We start from the raw sequence: 20,568 nt of genomic DNA, 5'->3' as shown, positions 1-20,568 counted from the left end.
ACAATCTGTAATGGTTGACATGGAAGAAGAAATTGAAGCTTTTGTTCAAAATGTGGTTGAAAACATACCTACGACTGATGAAAACATAAACAGGTTACGGGAGGCTCAGCCGAAGCAGCTGTAAAAATTGCAAAAGCTGTTCTAAAGAAGAACAAAGGAGATCCATATTTAGCTTTGTTGTCTTACAGGAACTCTCCACTGGCCAACGGTTACAGTCCAGCACAGTTATTATACGGACGCAGACTACGGGACAATTTGCCTACCTTACCATGTCATCTGGAGAACAAGCCAGACTTCAGTCATCTCCGAGAGAAGGAGAATCATTATAGACAAAATTACAAACGAAATTACGATCGACGACATGGTGCTCGACCCTTATCAGATATGAACCCAGGAACCAAAGTTTGGATATCTGATTTGAAACGTGAAGGAAAAGTCGTAGAAAAGTTAAACTCACCACGATCTTATAAAGTACTGACGGACAAAGGAACCATAGTTCGAAGAAACCGGTTTCACTTACAACCAATGCCAAACATTCAAAAGGAAAGTTACCACAACCATCAAGCATCAACAAATAGTCAGAAGGATCATTGCCACAACCATCAACCATCAACAAGTAGTCAGAAGGATCATCGATCTGAGGAAGACAACGGTATGTGCTTAACAAACTTTTCAACAGATAACCGTAACAGTCAACCATTAACAAGAGGTCCGATGGATCATCATGAAGACATGCCAAACTTTTCAACGGTTCCTCCAAACACCTCTGGAATGTCTTCTGCTAACATAACAACCCGATCAAGACGACTTATAAAACCTCCCCAGAAACTCAACCTTTAAAGAGGGAGATGTAATGGTTGGCTCTACTGACTATTGTCATTTTAGTCTATTATCATGTGTTAATTGTTTTTGTTTACTTGGAGTTGATTGATACTAATAAAATACTTTTACCTAGATTATTCTATCATGATCAATTCTGATTTAATGGGTTTAATACACAATCACTATATTAGTACAACTTTTGTATGAGAACACAATTAATGTGGCTTATTTCTAACAAAACATGAATGGACCATGAGTTTTGTATGAGTGGATCATTTTCACTTTCTCCATATCTTAAACAGTATGGAGAAAGTATTGTTTTCGTCAAAATTTTTGAGTTTAAGTTTTGACTGTTGAGTGGATTTGTTTTGGGTCCCTCAGGACCCAAAAAGTAGTTTTTGAAGTGATGTATGTGTGTGTGTGTGTGTGGAACTAATAATTATTATCAATGATCAAGCACTGACCTGGCATACATTTTTTTTAAACAAATCAAAAAGATCTAAACCAACGATTCAAGCCAAATCTATTTGCAAAATCAGAACTAGAAAATACAATTAGGTACATAAAATGGCCGGCCAATGTATCTATTTTAGGACTAAATAATGAAAAATGAGACAGATGCATATATCCATACCTACCTTTTATAATATTTTAGACCTAGATCTTCTTGAACCATATAACAAAATAAGGCTTTACATTGGCTTTTAATATTATATTTAAAAATAAGGTCAATTAACATAAAATAAGTTAGGCTATGAGTTTTGAAAGTGAATTGTGTTGGCTACAGTACAATCCTAAGATGAAGATGATTAACTATTTTGCAAGAAATGTAACATAGCGTACATCAATAATAATAGGGATCAACTGATAGTGTATCGACAAAGTAACAAAGCAATTGTTTGATTTTTTCATAATCTCTTACCAAGGGACTTTTTAATAGATTGAGAAAAATATTTATTACAAGTGGAAAAAGTAACAACAATTCAAAATTATACGAAAATCCTATGGCTTGGCTATGCTTCTAATCGTAGGAGGTAGGTAACTGGTAGACTTAGTGCTCGACCTGCGCTTTCTATCTTTTAAATATTTCCTTTTAAACAAATCGATCAGTTTCTGTTTGCTTTTGGAGTGACAAGATCTTGAACGTGGTCGACCTGGTCCTCGCTTAGACTCTTTCGGTTCACTCAAACTGTTCTTTCTGTTGTACTTCCTTTTTTCAGTTTTCACCTTTGGCGGCTTTTTATCTTTTACTTTTAGTAAATTTGTCTGTGATTTCTTCAGAGTAAGTTTTAGTGGAGAAAGGCTATCACTACACCCGTCAACTTTCCAAGTTGTTGAAGATCTACCCACAAGGTCCATTGTCTTTCTGTCTGTGTTGGTTTGTGTCTCAACCTTCCACACTCCAAATCGAGTTTTTTCCAGTGCTGCTAGTTTACTCTCCATATATTTACTGACAACAAACTCCTCACTATCCTCCTCTTCAATGTAGCTTAGTTGGTCATCTTCTTCTTCCGAGAATGTTCCGTCTGAATGCTCTTCAATTGATGCACTTTCTTGTGTCGATGACACACTTACGTTTTCGGTATCTGAAGCATCACAGTAAAAACTATTTCGGGCAATAGTTAGTTTTAACTTACCAAGTTCTTTATCTTGTGTATTCTCCATTGAACTTACACAGTGCTCGATGTTTTTAGTAGTTTTATCAGACATTTGGTCAGGACTATCATTTTCAATCAATGCGTTTTTGACAAAACTGACACTGTTTGACATGATTTCTTCCATTCTTGATTTTACTGTGCCTACCTTAGATCAACTCTACCACATACAAGGGACTCTACCTATATCTTTTGAAAAATCGGAACAGTTTATACAGGAAATACGCTAAGGCACATATATATCCAGTACCTTTTTTATAATGCTCAGATAGTTACACTTATAAACTGGAAATAAACAAATTTAAAAGATAAATAAATAACAAAATTACACAAATTAAGTTTTTAGAGTCAACAAAAACAGCAGAATTAAACCAGCTGTCAACCAGCTTAATCAAAACAATGTGAGCTGTGGAAATTGTTCGCAGTGTTGCCAACATATGTGAAACTGTAAAACAAATTTTATAGCATTATTATTATTTGCTTGATGGTCAATAGCAGCACAGATTTAACATACTTGTGTTGATTTGTCTATGGTATTAGGAAACACGTACATTACAACCAAACTTATAAATAAAGTTTGTTTGATTAAAAATTGACATGAAAATGCAGTTTTGTCTGTACATTGCGTAGGGTTATGAAGTTTTCGGTTAGGCTGCGGCCACACGGGCGTTTTTTTCACGCACAAACGCAGCGTGAAAACACGCGAAAAATTAGAGTAGCATTGAAACAAATAGGCGACCACTACTGCGGGAAAACACACTGCGTGTGGCATACCTCATTACATTTAATGCTGCTCATATTTCTTGCGTTTTTTCACGCTGCGTTCTTGCGTGAAAAAACGCCCGTGTGGCCGTAGCATACGAACTGTAACATATCCTAAAACCGATATGAGTTCATCTCAATTTCTGTACGTTTATCGTTCTCCAATCTGTGTATCTGTATGCGTGTCTGTCGGGGACTCTTTTTTAATACTTTAATTTGAAATGGCTACCTAATATAACAATCCTAAGATTGTAATTTGGGCCTACTCAGGCTATCCCGGGAAAACTAGCAAGCCCCAGATTAAATGGTATTATTTTCTGTATGCACTAACATTTTTAGAATGTCTTGGCTTTTTACCTAAGGCATCACCTTTTTACATCCAATAATGAGCACTCAAAAATCCAGTTTTGTGACATACATAAGGTATGCCATATATTAAATGCAAATCAATTGTTTGTATAAAGATTCTTTATGTTACCGGTACTGAAATGTTCGTTTCATAAGCTGTTTACATAGTAATAAAATCTGTTTTACAATCAAAGTACATTAATTTTAATACCTTAATATGAGTTATAGGATATTAAATGTGTGATAGTATGACTATTTTCTTATTTAATTGAAAGGGACATTTGTCCAAATTGTGGTTACACTTCGTTAAAAAGCACGGATAAAAACACAAATATAATATTCGTCCTCAATGACATGTAATATGTATGCTAACAAATATTGTGTACGTATAAAAAATATGGCATATTCTCAATATCTAATCCACCATTCATTTCGTAATTTTCACCTAGTAATTTTAATTTTCGTTTCGTAATTTTTATGGTGACTGAAAATAAAACCTGATAAATTGAAGAAGCTGAGCTAGGAGCTCGTAGAAAACAGGTGAACTAACAATGTTATTTAGAAAGCAACGTAAACAGCATTAGAGCGGCCAGATGTTGGCATGCTGCGTTTCGTACATGAAACAGCTGTTCTTTGTTTTGCCTCACCACAATCGCACATGTCACTGGGTCAACCCACCAGCTAAAATTAACAGCTTGAAAATTGTGTATAGCAAAGACTTATTAAAGATTACTCAATTATTTTTAGTGTCTACGCCAGTGGCTTTAAGACGCAATGGAGTAAAAATGTTTTAAGAGAAAGTGGTTCAAAATCCAGCAAATTTTGGGTGGTATTAATTGCGCCAACTGACCCGAGTCAGGTAGTCGGGTATTCCTAAATTGCGCCAACTACTCCAGGGAGCCACCCGATACGTTCATTAACTACACCAAGTGGCGGCCCTCTTTGACTGTATAGTTGAGGTTTGGTTAGGTTAGGTTAAGTTAGATTAGGTAAAGTTAGTATAGTTAAGGATGACACGTAAACAAGGACATTCCTTCTGCCGGGCAACTCGTCCCTACCTGGCTTGGGCTTGACGCAATTAAGAAACTCGTTGGCGCAATTAATGCACGACCCAAACTTTTTTGGAAATGCCGGAAATCAAATTTTGGCCCCCACGTATCGACGTTCGACACACCGACCACAAAGCTAGCAATACATGTAAAAATGCCCATGTAGATTTTGACCTTATTGGAAAATAAAAATAGTATATTTTAAGAGGATTAGAACAAACGGTATCAGCAATATGACACATAATTTATACTATTGGCTTGTCAAAAACCTTTATCATTGGTAACCGGTGAGAGTAACTATGATATTTTATGGGGAAATCACAAAACTTAAAATTAAGCTTTGAACCGAATTTTTACATCAATGGGAGCAGAGCTGTAATATTTGTTTTAGAGATAAAAGGGCTATAACATTGGTCAACACAAAATATATAGTTTTCAATTTCGAAAACAAATATTATCAATCTGTCTACCAAATGGATTATGTTTGAAACCTAGTAGTTACAGTACTCCCATAAAGCCTGAAGGATCGAAGTGGAGCCGATTCTGCACCAGATGTAATTCATCTACCAATTGAGAACATGATAATAACTTACTACTAACAAAAAGCCTAAAAATGGTATATGGTTTAAGATGGCCAGGGCTTGAACCATGGTGGAAGGAAAAAATGTTTTTTCCTTCCATCATGGTCTTGAACCATAAAACGTGAAAAATTATATCACACAATTTTATGTCGGTAAGATACACTTAACAGTCATATATAAATAAATACCTCATATAGTGTATTTATTTTCTTTTTGATTGATGGTCTATAAACTCACCACAGAATATAGTTGTGGGAAGGGGGTTTGCTGCAGCGGTGCCACCTGGCGTGGTCTTTGAAACCAGCTGATACCAACCCTCAACTAACATACCGTCCTGACTTTATGTTGATAGTTAGGAGGAAACTTGGAATCTGGCTGTGCGAAATGACCAAATGAGTTTATTTATTTCGGGGAAAGTTTATGTTAGAGTATTGCTCTTCATCCAACAAAAATCAGAAATCCGCCCAAATTGTTATACTACATACACGCTGAATTTTACCAACAATTTTAATATTTTATACCGATAGCAAAAAAGAAATTAACCTACTTAACTTTTGAAAATGTACGACTAACAATATAAAACAAAGTCAAATCTATCAACAGTCACCAACCTTAGACGTTCCATCCCCATGTTACGGTTGTCGCCAGTTTTTCAATATAAATAGTCGTAGTTGATGAGAGCCACCGACAGATTGTGCTGATGTAAGTTATGATTTCTGTAGAATACAAAAACCTTTTTAAAGAGTCAAACTGATTAAACGATTTATTAAGCAACTGCTATGACCCATCAATGTCACCAACCAAAGATATGATAGAAAATATAATTTTTGACACTAGCGCATTCTGTGATTGGCTCACAGAACTTTTTCCTTAAAAAAAATGGTTGGAGATGGTCCATATAGATGGGAAGTCTGCTTCACTATCCAATAGTCAATGCACCAACGCTGAGGTCGTGTAACAGAACAGAACAGACAGGTTAGAAAAAATACAATCATTAGGACGAGAGGTCGTCCAGTGGTCGAAACTCGACCAAAAATATGTAATGTACTCACTTATCTATTTTCACCCCACACTGTAAATAAAACATGTGATTGGAGTTTCCTCCATTTGTTTTGATTTTCTGTTTATATTTCGTTGTTATTTCGTAACCAGCATAGCAACGCATAAGATCCATGTTAATTTTTTCAAATTTTTAAACTCATTTTTTGTGCTTATCTTTGAGCCTATTTAAATTTATAAAGGGATTCTGCACACCTACAGGAAAATAGCTTTCCAACGGTATGCGTAGATTTTCCCTACGATTCACACGAGCTGAGAAAAAAGGTTTTAAAGAAACATGCTTGCCTATTAATATATAGATAGATTATATTTAAATTGTGTAATGAACCAGCTGACGATAATCAGTGAAAGTTATATTTTGGAAATTGATTTCACATCTTATAAAACAGTCGAATTTCTTTGGAATCAGATGTTCTTTGGACGTACAATTAAATTTTCTGAAACAACAACCCTCGTAGTAGGGTATTTTAAGCCGAATATGAATGCAAGAGCGTTAGATGATCTGTGTGAGCATTCTTACATTGATCAGCTGTTCTCCAAGTGGTCCTTATAAACAAAAATAGTACAGCTGATTCTAGTTTCTAACCATTTAAACACGTATGCATTTACTAGGGATTTAATTGGTGACCTCATGATCACCAGGCGAGTATTATAACCACTTAATCCAGACTCCAGACAGCACAGGTTATTATAAGATACAGCCGTTATGTCAATTCCTCCCACCAACCTATATTTAGTAGTCAGGCCTACTTAAATAATGCAAATTGATATATTTATAATTTATATTCTTGTACAATCTTTATTAAAGATAAGAAGGGTGATGTTTTTGTTTTGTTTGTGCGCAGTTTAAATTTCATTCTAAATGCTATGTTACTTTACACCATAAGTTTAAAATGTGCAAATATTTAAATTATTACAAAATACTTTTAAATGTGAAGGCTGAATCCTGTGTTCCATTGTTATGGTTAGGTAACTAAATTGGAAATTGTTAGTGTTTTTAACTACTTTTGATATGTTTAAAAACCTAAATTGCAATTAACCGCTAAAATCTCTGCAAGTAGTGCAGTGACAAAAACACAGACGCATCTGGTATGGTCCTTGCAAACAGCTGTGTACCCACCCCTCTAATACGTCACCCCCTTTCTAACTCTCTCTCACTCTCTCACACTCACTAAATCTCTCTAATACAAACCAACACACACAACTTTCATTGACAGTGAAAATATTATTTTTGGCAAATGATGGTGTAAATTTCAAACAATGGCACACAACAAAATTAAAATTTGTATTTCTCAGAGTACATTGTTTAAAAGACTTCTATCAATGAGTAATTGCATTATGCAATACGATGTGAAAGTGTTTTTTTTTTCACATTATAATAGGTTAAGACTTAATTTAGTTAATTTTATATCCACAATTTACATTTATAAATGCATTTAATAAGTAAAACTTATTGTATATAATTTTCGACTCATTCACTATTCAGTAATGACTTTCAATAATATTTATCATTCAAATAGATTGCAGTATTGTCGAGTTTCCAATCCCTTACTACGAAAACCATATGTTTTGCTCAAATTGTTTATACACCTTAAGATATTAAAAATAACAAGAATCAGTGAATAAGCTCCTCTAAAGACAGAAGATTACAAACAGGAAACATAGTTAATCTGTAACATTATTTTTAAGGTAAGCAGCATCCCAAAACAGCACTAAAGTGCAGTGCATCGCAGCAAGGGGGTAGTTGTGGGGGAGGGGGCAAACAGCTGTTTGCAAGAACCCCGTCAGCTGTTGTACTCGTTGTGTTTTTACCACTGCCATATTGATGGCGTTTTGTGGTTAATTTACATTGGGGCCAGTTACTTGGTGTACGAGTGTGAAATATTTAAAGCAATTTTTTATGAGTATTGCTTATTAAAATAATGATACGGTTAAAATATTTAAGTTAGTTAAACCACAAAATAATAATACAAATTTTAATTTATGGGTGAGCGCGAATATGATAAAGTGAGTTGATTACCATTTTTCTACCCTAATATAGATTTATACCTAGATTTTAATAAAAAATTCAAGAATAGAAGACTAAATAGAAGTTGTAAAATCCTTCCGAACAAATTCTGTTACGATAAAACTCATACAAACGTACGTAATCAAACTTATGTTTGTTGATGACTGTCCATATAGATTTTGATTGTCCGATCGAGTAAGAGGTATTTGAAAGCAACAGAATGTGATATTAAGACATATTTCTAACAAGAACAGCACGATTGTAAATCTACGTTATAATGTTATCAACTCAATGATACCAGCAAAACAATCTAGAACGAATGGTCCACAAAACTGACTTACTTATTAACTCGACCTTTCAACAAAAAACTTACAATTGGAGACATAAATCCATCTTAAAACAGAACCTTACAACTGTAAATTCTTACTGGTACCATTTGTATTAATAACTAGTTTTAGGAATCGTCTACCAAATACTGTAAAGTGTAAAAAATAGTTTTAAATGTAAAAAAAACTGATCGGGACGGTGGCGTCGTCCTGTAATCCAGCTACTAGGAGATCACGAATTGTGGATATTTTAATGCATGCACTGTGGATACGATGCGATACTCCCTGGTGTGGATTAACGTCCACACTAGTGAGTACTACGACTACCCACAGTGCTATCCTGACAATTAGACCAATTCGTTAATTACGAGGCAAAAATGTGGTTCGGATTCCACTATAAACTGTAGGTCCCTTAGTTGTCATTGGCTCCATGGGCTATTAAACAGCCGTGTCTAAGGAAAATGTCGGCCTTTAGTAACTAACGAGACTACAAGATCGCGCCACTCGTCCTTCATTCATATTCGGGGTTAGACGCTTTAGTGGCGTCCCCATCTTAAATAATTACCTTGTAAATGTTAACGTCTCCGACCTCGGTGCAAAGGGATACGGGTTCGATTCTCGGTACATCCTTAAAATGTTAAGGGATTTAGACCGATTTCTCTTGGTGGAGTTTTAATTCTTCCACGACATTGCCATTTGCGAAGACTTTAATAAATAAATAACAAACAAACCCTATTAAACCCCTCAAGTTGTGCGCGTCTGCAACTGTCCCAAGGGGCGACACGATCTTATGGCTTGTCTGGAAACATAAACAATTTGAACATTTACAAATTACTTTGATGGAAGGAACAAAGTGTCTACTAGGTTGATATGTATAAATTTTCTCCTCGAAGACCAAGTCGGTTGATATTGACCAGTTCACGTAGGTATAGGCTTTCTACACTCCCTCCTGCTTCTGACAGGTTTGTAGATTAATGTGGCCGGTCACTGGGATATTTAATGCGGTGATGTGGCCAACCTGCGCCTGACAGCCTTTTGATAGCAATTGGCACCACTGGTCCCTGTGTCCCGTCTTCAACAAGAAAATACTGATACGACGAATATTGGAACAGAAACTCTATGGAAACGTAACTAAATGACGTCACATCGGGTCAGTGACGTCATTTGTTTATGATTATGATCCATGTTTCTGTTCTAATATTCGTGACTGATGCCAATTTTATCTTAGTTATTCCTAACGGTAATGTTTAGGGTTAATCTAAACGACCGTGCATTAATTGCGCCAAGCCGTCAAAGGGTCCCAAAAAATGTTCATTAGTTGAGCCAAGCCCAAGCCAGGTAGGGGTGAGTTGCCGGCAGATGGACTGTCCTTGTTTACGTGTCATCCTAAATTATCCCAACCTAACCTAACCTAACCAAACCAAGCCTAGCTTGACCTAATCAAACCTAACTCAACCTAACTTAACCTTGCAGCAAAGGCAGCAAAGGCAGTTTGCACTCGTGTTACACATTATATTTGTCCCACAGTTTTAATCATATAAATAGTTAGTCTTTCAAGCAATGTAAAACACGTTTTTAGGTTAGGTTAAATCAAAACATTAAAAGAAATGGGAAACCCTGCACCAGCTGATCGTAGTCGTAATATCCTTAAGTGTTGCCAACTAATTTTCAATCGTAGATGGATTACGTGCATAATAATAAAAGCACGCTGTTTTGTGTTGTTTTGATTGGAATATTGGTGTGCACCAAAGTAAAAAAAAAAAAAAAAACTGTGTGCCAAAGTCAGGCTTTCTGTTATAATATGTGCAAGGAAGCCCACTTTTCGGGTGACTGTAGCAAAATTAATTTAATTTCCTCTAGTGACACACCAAGAGTTTATAAACCATCCATCACATCGATTATAATTAACAAATATATAAAATTCTCGTTTTCAACACAGTTAAAATAAATGTAAATATCGTCTATTGTTAAAAATAAAAATAAATTCACGGTGCCGGATGATTTAACGCTAAACACATAGCCACTTGAGTTTTTCCGCCGTCTTTGAAATAAGTGGTGCCAACCACACACTATCAATACCCTGCCATGAGCAGACTCACCACACCACCCGCATTAAATATCCCACTCAACCCTGAATTAATCTACTTTAGAGCTTCTATAAGTATCGCTTTACCGTATATTTTAAAAATGTGTAGTTAAGTTTTTACCTATTAATAAGACAGACAACTACGATGGGGAAAACATTTGTTTTTAGGATTTGATTTAGAAGTTGGTCAGTTTAATTTTCACCATTTTGTAAAAATAACGTATGTTTAAATGTGGCCTACGAAGCATGTCACAAAAGTTGTACAGCCTTGGGATAGGAATCAGCTGTAATTAAGAGAATCAGCTGTTTAATTATGTGTCGATTAATTCAGTAGAATTGTAACATTGCATACAAATATTATAAAGGTTTATACATTAACTGAGATAAACTGAAATCAGTTATACTGAGACCCGGACGTATTTTAACACAAATATTATAGTGAAAGATGGTTGTAGAATGGAGTGAGATGATCTGTTTAGCTATTTTAAAACGTTTTTATTAGCTCGCTTTCTTGTCTGTTCGGTACAAATTTTGCAACCGATTCAATTAAGATCTAAAATAAGATCAGGTTGCTTTTTCGTCTCGCCTACTTGAACTTTATTTTATAGTTCTATTACAGGTCCTGTAACACTTTAGTATGTAAGTTAGAACATAGCTGAACCCATCTTATTATCAAGGCAAGGTGTACCTCGTTTAATCATAAAATTGACAATTGAAAACCCTGATATATATATACGAACTCTGTTGAAAATCGCCCATATTTTATCGTTGTTCGACTCTTTTGATGAAAAATAAGGAACACAAAGTTTAGCTGCTTTCATACGTTGTTAGAAAGACTTATCCAAATATGGAATTATTTAGTATTTTCCTAACAATACCATTATATTTTACCCCACAGGCATAGAAATCCAGCAAATAAAAACCGTTTCAGGCGCTAGCGGCAATATGAACTCTGTATGTGTTTTGCGTCTAATTTTTACAGGCTCTGCATAATCCTTGTAATTGTTTGAAGTGCAGTAAATTTGTGTTATTAGCTTATCTAATGGTTCAGATTTAGGTTTTAACTTGTACTTGACTGATTTCTATGTATTTGTATTGATAAGGAATCATTAATGTATAATGTGTTAATGTGTAATATTTATGATTTAAATGATAGTTGAATAACTGCTTAAAATTATGTCCATTGAAAGTTATTGACATCAAAAATAATTTAAAAAATTGTAAGTTTTGTTGTATTAATTGTTCCCATAAGTCGTATATCAAGTTATAATTTTAAAGTGCAATATTAATGTGGAACTCAGTAAATATTCAATACTGTATCATCGAATCGGTTAACAGTACGTGTCTAAGAAGTGTTGTGTTGATAACTTAATCTTTAAACGGTGTTTTGTGATAATCTTATTTATAATATTAACATCGTGCTGGTAAAACACGGGTATTAAATACATAAATAAGAATGTTGTAAAAATGGTTTTCTTAATAAAACCGTTGGTGCATCAGTGTTGAATCGCTGATCTTTTGATCCAATTATGCATGGCTAGAACAATAAAAATCTTTCCGAAAAATTTTTTTATGGAAGGAAATTTCCCGCGAATATTTTGATGCTCTAATGATTTGTAACGCACTGTTAAATTTGTGCTGGAAAAGTAAACATATCCTAATTTTCCACTGAACAACATATATTTAACCTTTTCCAAACAAATTTTCTACAGATGTACAAATGACCACCTTCACCATTCTGGTTTGTAAAACGAAAATGGAGCACAAACTACAGTACTGTATATACAATTGGGAAATGTAGAAGCAAAACAAACATCTTTTCATTTATTTTTGTAAATTAAAGAGAAAAATATGACAACTCCTTTATATTTTAAATAAGTACCGAAAAAAATGTTAACCATTTTGGTAAATACACTCAAACAAAATCGTAACCCCATAAACACTCTATGAATGTATATAGTGTTTGATCTAATCTGTATTGTGAACCAAGTACCAAAAGTCTAAAGTGGAGTGGCTTTTTAAAAGTTAACAAAAGACCACAAATCTTTGCTAAAAACACGTAGCTACAAAATAAACATTTAAACTTTTATTAGACCTAATATGTCCCAAAATACTCCCGCAGCAAACCTGCAGAGTGCAGACTACGCGAATTTAAATTTTTATGGTTGGAGTTTTATTAAAATATTGCCTAAAAAAAAAAATATTTTAAAAACATTTAATTTGACGAGTCTTAGGTTTGCTTCCCAATTACGTTAAGTTTGTGTTGCGGCCTATTGTGCATTGTATAGTATAAAATGAATAAATTTGCATGATCATAATACATTCATAAGTGTGGGCGTTAATTGCGCCAAATGACCTGAGTCAGGTAGTCGGGTATTTCTGAATTTCACCAACTACTCCAGGAAGCCACCGGATAAGTTCATTAACGGGGCCGCAAGTGGCAGCCCTCTTTGACTGTATAATTGAGTAGGTTAGGTTAAGTTAGGTTAGGTTGAGTTAGGTTAGGTTAAGTTAGGTTTGGTTAAGTTATGTTAGCTTTGGTTAAGTTATGTTAGGTTTGGTTAAGTTATGTCATGTTAGGTTAGGTTAGGATGGGTTAGGATGACACCTAAACAAGGACATTCTATCTGCCGGCAACTCACCACTATGCTGGCTTGGGCTTGGCGCAACTAAGGAACATTTTTTGGGACCCTTTGAGGGCTTGCAATTAACGAAGTCTTTGGCGCAATTAATGCACGACCATTCATAACAAGCAAACTACAGCAGTTTTTCCGATGAAAACTGAATTTTGCCTTTATCGCTTACTATATTTTGACAATTAAATACCAACAGATTTACTTAAGCAATTAAAGAAAAAAATGCAACAACTATACTGAAAAATTCGCACCAAAACAAACACAAGCATATCGTCCACTGTGAGTGGGCGGGGTCTAAGGCACGGCGTGAACAAGTGATATTTTATTTGCATTCAATTAAACCTACATCGGCCAGCATCAATCAATGGTTGAGCGGTGAGTGTGTGCGTCGGCGCCGCGCGGCTTCGGTAGCGGCTCAGTCGGTCTGTAGCCGCAGCGCTCCCCGCGTCTAGTGTACCGGAGCGGTCGTCACACTTGGCGAGAGTGGCTAAACTACTCATCCGCAAAGGCTGGAAGCCGGACAAAGGTAAGTTTACTAGGAATATTATTAAATTTTACCGGAAGTAAATTTGAGAATTGCTTGAGGGAATAGTAGAGTTGTAAAGATGTACCACGTGTGTATGTTTATGTTATTATTTCTAAAATTGAATGTTTATTAGATAAAATCTGGAGAGGTTGGGAGCCTTTAAAAGTAAGTTACTGTTAAAAAATACTCACTTATAATTTTTACGTAAAGGAAATTTGTTAGTGAATGTATCTAGTGATCACAATAGTCGGTGTATAGAAGTTAACCACGTGTTACCTTTAATAAATACAATAGTAAGATTATTCTTAAGCTTTAAGGCACTTAAGGACGAGTAGAAATTCTAGTGAAAGTTTCTAGTGACCAGAATAGTAGAAGTAGGTTTGTAAAACTCGTCTTGTAGTTGAAAAATTTTATGGATGTATCTCACTTTGAATTACCCAATGTTAACTTATTGTATGAAATCAAAATAGCTGGAAATCTGTCAAAATTCACTCTTAAAAGTTTTCTCTTAAGTTACGGAAGTAATATTTGTTGTCTAAAGTTAACCATGGATTGTCTCATTGCAATCTTGCAGTTTTAATTTAAATCATCACATGTTAAATTAATTCGGTAAGGTTGAAAGCCAGTCAAAGGTAAGTAAACTATTAAAAAATATACGTTTCAAGGGTATCTTATTGGTTTAAATAATGTCTGAGTTAAAATAACCACGTGCTTGTTATCCGTGAAGAGTTAAAGTTTGAAATCTTCCCTAGTCATCAAAAATTAACTTGTTAGACAATACCTGGAGTGGTTCGAAGCCTGTAATTGGTTAGTCCTCTTTTAATGTTCTACAGGGGAGAGATTTATTTTTAAAAGTTCCTATTCAATATTTCGGGGATTATAACTTGAACGACGTTTCAACCATTAAAGAGTTTAATGTATTTTTCTTATCCCACATTTTTTCCATCCGCTACTTTTTATTCAGTAAACACATAAGGAAATTGATAAATATAACATCTAACACCAAATTTATTCTGTAGAATCATAAAATATCGCAATCACCACTTGATATAATCAAGGACTCTGTAATATCAAGACTGTTTTGAAAGACCTATGAATTGATATTTAAAAATTTGTTGCAATCTTATTACTATTAATTGAGATGGGGACGCCACCTAGGTTCGTAAACCCAAATACGAGTTAAGGATGAGTGTAGAATGGTGTGAGATAATCTGTGTATTGTACTGACTAAGATCAGCTGTTTCAAAGCCCAATGATCAAGGACAGCTGGGTCCACCATGGGTTCGGGTTGAACCAGTGAGCTTTTGTTTACCAGGCGAGCACAACCACTCAGCTACTCAGCTTACATTGGGGGTGGGGGGGTTAATTCAAAATGCAAGTAGATCATTCGAGCAAATAAATCAAAAATCGTGCAAACCTAAAAGGCATGCGAAATTAAAAGTCTTGTCGGCAGCGGTTGCGGCAGTGCTACTATGACACGCGTGCTGTCGTGTTGCTATATAAATATCATCGTCGTGAGGGCGAGGGAGGCGATGAGACAGCTGTGGAACACGTGTTGTACACGGCACGAGACAGACGGACACGTGGTACCACGACACGAGTGGATACTGAAGAAGCAACCATATCGCTACGATCGTGTACGCCTCGTTTCTTCAATAGAGCTACAGTGTAGGAAAATCGATCGTCAACGAATCATACCATCAAACTGAAATGATATTGATACAACAACGTGTATACCTTCTAAAACTGTACCAAATCAGCGTAAGAAAATTTATCGTTAACAGATCATACCATCAATCATATTGATACAACATCGTGTATACCTTCTAAAATTGTACCAAATCAGCGCAAGAAAATTTATCGGTAACAGGATCATACCATCAATCATATTGATACAACATCGTGTATACCTTCTAAAATTGTACCAAATCAGCGTAAGAAAATTTAACGTTAACAGATCATACCATCAATAAAATTGATACAACATCGTGTATACCTTCTTCAAATTGTACCAAGTCAGCGTAAGAAAAGTGATCGTCAACAAATCATACCACTATTGTTAACGAATTCTAATATACCAAAGCGCACCAAACATAGCTACTATATAGGGTCCAAAAATATCCCTCACAACTCAGAACTCTTAGCACATTTAAATCTTATAACAGATAAAAAATAATAAATGAGAGTATTGTGTGTTTTATGGTAAATACAGATTAAATTCCCAAGATGACATCCCTTTTAAAATAACTTTTAATCACTAAAAAATCAGATCTTCGGTTCTTCTTAGACTGATAACAGCCAGGCCTACGCACAGGCACCTGCCCATGTAGGCCTATCCCATAAGTAAGGCAAATTTTATTTTATTTTAGAAATATTGTACTGTTAGTTGTATAGCTACTCTCTGTTTTAGTTTATATTCTTGGTATAAATAAACGTTTTTCATTTTTCATTTCTTTCGTTCAACTCTTATTTTATAAAGTAAAAAAATACAATATTTTCTTTGTTTTGAAGTATTAGTTCTGGTTTTATCATTCCTAAGTTAATCTAAATTAACGTTTCTTAATTCCAAATAGAGGCTTTTGACTTATTTTGGGGGTTGTTTTCTAAGACACCCATTGAAGTTAGGAAGTAGAAACATCTATCATATAATCAAATACCAAAGTGTAGAATTTCTAGTTCGTACACGGCTGCTGCAGCTGTCAAGTGTTCGTCAGCGCGCGGCGAAGACAGATTGTTGAAACCATTAATGAAAATAGATGAACACCAGGTGCAGAACTCAACACTAGCACGTCTTTGTTGGAAGTACCAGCATCACTTTACCAGCTTCCATTTCTTGAAGAGCAGTGTAATCGCAATACGATTGAAATCAGCTGATTGACTTAACCAGCTGATCGAGTTTCTGTTTAAAAAAGTTTGTTAATAAGATTTAGACTGGTTGAGGTGAAGTTCCCCTACTTTTTTGCTTAATGTCACAGCTGATTGACGTTTTGGCAAACCTCAGCTGTTGAGCTATTATTCTAATGGATCAAGAGGACGAGATTTCTTCCTCCAAAGCCCCCTAAATTTTGTGAACTGAGTAGGCCTACAACGATTGCCTATGTGTAATGCATACTCATCAGACACATTCAGGGCATTGTTCAAATGCTGATTTACTTAATTGAATGTTCTGTTAATCCTTGAATAACTTTTTCAATACACTTTACCCACTATAACACATCTTTTTCACTAGATTGGACTATCGTCTGTAGACGAAACTAGACATTCCATACCTATTTATCCCTGTGTTATTGATTGTTTCTACTATTGGATATTGAAGTAGAAATCAATATAGAACCCCTGAGGTTCTAAGCCAATTCGTCATAAAAACCCAAAAGTAAATAGTAAAATTTCCTCTCTTGGTTTTTACCAATGATTACATAAACGATGTAATGGTATGCAATACTTATGGACATTCAGTTTGGCCTGGTTAAACATTTGATGTTGTTTTAAACTTGAAATCGGTAATATACATCAAGCGAACTCTGTCAGTGGCTAAGTTTAAATAAAGTAGTTTAATTTTATTCTAAAACTTGGTAGACAATTACAGTAGAAATGAATTGTCTGATTCTATCCATAGCCAATGGTAACAACAAAAAATTCAGAAATAAAAACAGTAGAACCAATTCACATAACCAAGGGTTTTTTTTAAATCACATTTTACTGCACATTTCAACCCTGCAAGTGCCTGATATGGATGCATTTGCCCAGTCTGAAGATTGACAGGCGTCATTTTTCCAAAGTTGGCTTCACCCGAATGACAACGTCATTTAAACTTAAACCCCACAAACGCATTCCCCCGACAGCTGTCAAATATTCAGCGTGATTTACTTGATGTATAATGGTGATGTTTTCGCCAAACCTGGTGATGGACTGACAGGGTGGTTCTCGTGGGACGACAAAAACTCGTTGGAATAGACGAGGTTTTTATGAACAATTCGAAATTTTGTTGATTTTTTAGCTAAGCAGTTATAATGTAAACTTTGAGTGTTTCAAGGGTTTTATTTCACAATAAGACATCGCTGCATTCCTTGTGTATTGCGGTAAGTGTCTTTCAATCATGAAATAACCAATACATACAATTAAAAGGGAAGTTTATTTCACCTAGCTTGAAATCGTATTCTCCTGCAAAACGATCAGTTACAGTGAATGCAGTTTCGTATTCATAAGAATGGTATCAGGTTCAAAAATGTCAAATCTTGTGGTCCTTCAAAATTAGGCAGTCATAATAGTATTGGCGTGGTTACTTTATTATCCATGTATTTTGCTCGCATTATAAGCAAACCTTCACCCTGTTTATAGTTTATTATGATTGTAGACGGGCTATAACTTTTTTATTTATTTTTATTTTACAATTACTATTAATTGTATGGTAACAAAATCGTTTTTAAAGTTCAGGCTTTTAAATATGAGTTCCTAATGTAATTTTGCAAATTTTTTGCATACAAACAATACTGATACGATCCTAAAACATACAAGTTCTATCTCAAATAGTGTTTTATTACATTCATTTTATTTCCATTATATGTTTACTGTTTTAAATATAAACTACATGGTTTTAATCAATAAAATATTGGCATTTAGTAGCAGACGACGTCTGTTCTACGTCGACAACAGCTGATACTTCCCAGACTGCCGCAGTAGGCGCCTGTCACTGTCACTTCGACAGAAATATCACAAGCTATAAAACAGCTGAGGATTGGGGGCCAAGCTTTGCTCGGTGAAAATTCTCATCTGCCCTTCCACACGATCTTCAAGTTAATACATTTTTCTAAAGGCGTGAACTTAATGTTTTATCATAGTTAATGTTTTATTTCAAACACAGCCTTATAAGAAATTGTGTACAGAAGGTTTACCATTCGAAAACATTATGTTAATGCTGGTCATGATGGTAACTTTAAAAAAAACCCTCCTGATTAGTAAAAGTAACTATTCCTTCCTTTTATGAATACCATTTGGACAGTTCTCATATAAAACACCAAATTACCATATTACTGGTTCAAAAGACTCAATATAAGTATGACAGAAGGATTGAGTGTATAAAATAATGAGATGTCTTGAGATCAGCTGTTCTTTAGCTAGAGCCAATTTTTAAACACAGCCATCCAAAAAAGCTGAGCTCCATCCCGTTTAAGTCACGATTAATTATATAAACGTATGTTATCTGTATATAAGAAATGTTAAAAATAGTTGGCGATAATTATTCCAACATACTTAAAACTGTTTGAGGGAACACAAAAATACTTTAAAATGTTATTTATATAACTAGAGGTAAGCAAAACAGAAATAACTTAGGAAATAAACAATAGAAAAAAGATTTTGCTTCTTAAATTGTAAGGTAAAAACATAGTAAAAACATACAGCTGATAGGCTACTCTTTTTGGCTGGCGGCTGGAATTAATCTAAATACTAAAACAACAAATAGATAAAATAACTATTAGATTAGGGTAGAAATAAATAGGTCACTTTATAAAAGCATGCTTTGGCAACGTTGGGTATCTGATTCGGTCACTTTTGACCGTGTACTTTGGACGTTGGTTGTTTGAATGACGTCACCAAAGTACAGTCTGTTTCGCTCGTCATAGACTACACACAGTGATGTTCAGTACCTGTTATTGACATCGGGTTGTCCATCACGGGCCTTTTATCTTTTGTGAACCTTCCCTTCTGTTTCAACAGTCATTATCAATGCAGAATCCGTATCGAACTACGGGCTTTAAAAAAGCAAAGGTGAGAAAAATCAATTATACAGAGAACTAAGTAGTATTAAAGTCAGAAGTAAAAAAACAATTCTGTTAGAGAATTAATACTTCTAGACTCTTTCTATATGCTATGTGGAAGGGGAGTGAGCAAGAGGCCGTCTGAGATTTTGACTATTAAACTGTGAGTTACTCATGAAATTTATCTGTAAAAATTTTACATATCCTTATAGACAGGTAAAGTGAAAGTCTGGGTTAGTTACTTTGGATGCGATGCTCCCTGGTGGATTACCGTCCACACTAGTGAGTACTACGACTATCCTCATACTATTCTGATAATTAGACTAATTCGTTAATTACAAGGAAAATTGTGGTTCGGATTCCACTATAAACTGTAGGTCCCTTATTTGCCATTGGCTGTATGGACTATTAACAGTTGTGTCTAAGGAAGATGTCGGCCTTAGTCACTAATAAGACTACAAGATCGTGCCACTCTGCCACTCATCCTGCATTTATCCTTCACTCATATTTGGGTTAAAATTCGCACATAGTGGCGTCCCCGTCTTAAGTAATTGATAAAAATGATAGTAATTAGCTTAGTAAACTAATTAACTTACTTTTTTCAAACGGTTGGTGGTTTGAGATAAGTCAGTAGCTTTACTAATGTTCGAAATTGGACTCAGCTGTTCTTAATCGAGTCTTGATTGGGATTTCGGTGAAATTATTGGTCCTGGCTAAAAAAAACGCTGATCCTAGTCAGTAACAAAGTTCCCGATTCATTCAACCATTTTATCATTTATTCATATTCACCTTAATATACACATTCTTATGATTCAGTGTAGTAAAAATCTGCATTAGGTACGTAATATTTAAAACCTAACTTTGTATGACAAATATTCGAACAAGAAGAAAATTTAAAATATACACATTCTACAAAAAAATATACAATATCAGGCAGCTCAAATAAATAGACAA

At 34.9% G+C, this 20,568-nt stretch overlaps 1 protein-coding gene across 1 annotated transcript in view; it reads left to right on the top strand.

Annotated features, from left to right (window-relative positions):
* Positions 1 to 13,791: 13,791 nt before the first annotated feature.
* Positions 13,792 to 20,568, top strand: part of LOC129005427 (protein CBFA2T1-like) — a 163,923-nt gene continuing 157,146 nt past the window's right edge. Inside the window, exon 1 of the mRNA XM_054434315.1 lies at positions 13,792 to 13,858. The gene's annotated coding sequence lies outside the window, so the exon portion shown is untranslated. The remainder of the gene's footprint in view (positions 13,859 to 20,568) is intronic.

This window comes from Macrosteles quadrilineatus, unplaced genomic scaffold, assembly GCF_028750875.1.
Source record: "Macrosteles quadrilineatus isolate MER2022 unplaced genomic scaffold, UCM_ALF_1.0 Scaffold_21__1_contigs__length_2333173, whole genome shotgun sequence".
NCBI classification, from domain to species: domain Eukaryota; kingdom Metazoa; phylum Arthropoda; class Insecta; order Hemiptera; family Cicadellidae; genus Macrosteles; species Macrosteles quadrilineatus.
Note: the sequence above shows the minus strand (reverse complement) of the source record. Positions and strands in the feature narration are given on the sequence as shown.